The sequence below is a fragment of the Alligator sinensis genome, unplaced genomic scaffold, assembly GCF_000455745.1.
Source record: "Alligator sinensis unplaced genomic scaffold, ASM45574v1 scaffold1776_1, whole genome shotgun sequence".
NCBI classification, from domain to species: domain Eukaryota; kingdom Metazoa; phylum Chordata; order Crocodylia; family Alligatoridae; genus Alligator; species Alligator sinensis.
This window is the reverse complement of record NW_005843592.1, coordinates 77,331-79,159: the sequence shown is the minus strand read 5'-3', so window position 1 is coordinate 79,159 and position 1,829 is coordinate 77,331.

Genomic DNA, 1,829 nt, shown 5'->3' with positions numbered 1-1,829 from the left:
AAGCCACCAGTTGGTCTCTCGGATGCAGTTCTCATGCCGTCTTCCGCGTCCACATACGTCCTATCGCCGTATGTGATAGATGTCTCCTCCTGATTCAGTGCGTTTTTCCTGGCTGTTAATCAGTTTCTTGATATGTTCCAAACTGGATCACCTCTTGGTGCCGAAGGAGGTAACTCATTCAAATTAGAAACTTCTGATAACAGTGATGAGCAGGTTTTTGCTGTCAATTATTGCTTGGGACTCTCTTGATTTGCACAACTAAAAGAATGCTTTGAAGATGCTAAACTAAGGGGAGAAAAAGGCAGTAAAACAGCAAACAGCGCGCGCTTCAGGAGTGAGAAATCTCTCTGACACCAGTTGCTGATGTGCCCGACTTAGTCGAGAAGTTGAAGAGAAACAGACCGCTGCTTCATCGCCTGTTTGGTGAGAAATCATCACCTTATAGCTAATTACTGGACCTTGATTGGTTTGGGCTCAGTTGACTTGACTTTAAATACTTGTAGTAAATAAAGCCTTTCTGTCACTCATCGAATGAGGTGTCGTGTCAATCCCTGGGCTAGTCCCAATCCTAGGTTTTTATTGCTCAGAGACCAGTGGAGAGGGGGAGGGTCTGCACCCAGCCCCGTGGTTCCCTCCATGCCCGGGGCTGGGAGACAGGGCACCCTGTCGGCTCCTATTCACTTATTCTCCGCTGTCCGCCCGACGACGATGCTCTTTGGTGTGGAGCTGCTGCTTAGCCAGTCGGTCTCCAGCCTGCACCAGTGCAGGACAGACTGGGACCTGCGCATCCCCGCCCCCATTCTCAGAACAAAGAAGACACCATGAAAACCAGTAAAACCACCCCAAAATGGTTTTAATCTCCCTCGGACAGTGGTGATAAAATTGGTCCAGCGTCATGAGGTGTAGCGCCTTCTCTAAATTGTCAGCCTTGGCTCCATCTGCCCATTTAAGGAGTTTGTCCCACACCAGGGCCGCAAAATCAGCCATTGTCTTCCCAGGTTGTGGGAGGGTACTCTGGAATTTTTTCCGGAAATAATCTGGTCCCAACCTGAACCTTGAAGACACGGCATTTTTAAAGGCATCGTAGTTATCAGCTGAATCCGAGGGCAGGCTGTTCAGGACCACAGACATGTCGTCCTCGACCAGAGCAGCCATGTGTTTCATGAACTCTTCCTTTGGCAACTTCCATCGGCGCACTTGGTTTTCGAAGATGCTTAGGAACACTTCTGGATCATCCCCGTCTTTGTAGCGAGAGAAGATTGGGGTGTTCAGCCTGGGGGATGCATCTAGCGCTGGCTGGGCACCCACTGTGTTAGCATTTGCCTGCATGCAGAATACTGCAAGCTCATGCTCATGCTTGAGCCTTGCCTCTTCGGCCTCTGCCTCACGCCGTGCTGGGCTTCTCTGGCCTTGTACTCGCCCTGTTCCTTCTCATGCTGTCGCTGGGCCTCCAGCTCCATCCTTTTCAGCTCTAGATCATGCTTGAACTTGCGCTCTCGCTCCTCAGCTTCTAGCTGCAGCTGGAGTTTCCGGACCTCCCACTCAGAGGGTGGCCCGTCGGAGCCCTCCGCGGTTGCTGATTGGAGGCGTGGAGGAGATGTTGAGGACTGATCATTATCACACAGGATCTTAATCGGGTCTTCGTTCTTTTGCTCCTTCCTCACTGGATGGCCTCTCTCTTTCACCAGCTGTCTCAAGTCAGCCACTGTCATGTGGTCATACTTGTCAGCCATCATAGATTCATAGATTCATAGATGTTAGGGTCGGAAGGGACCTCAATAGGTCATCGAGTCCGACCCCCTGCATAGGCAGGAAAGAGAGGTTGGTCT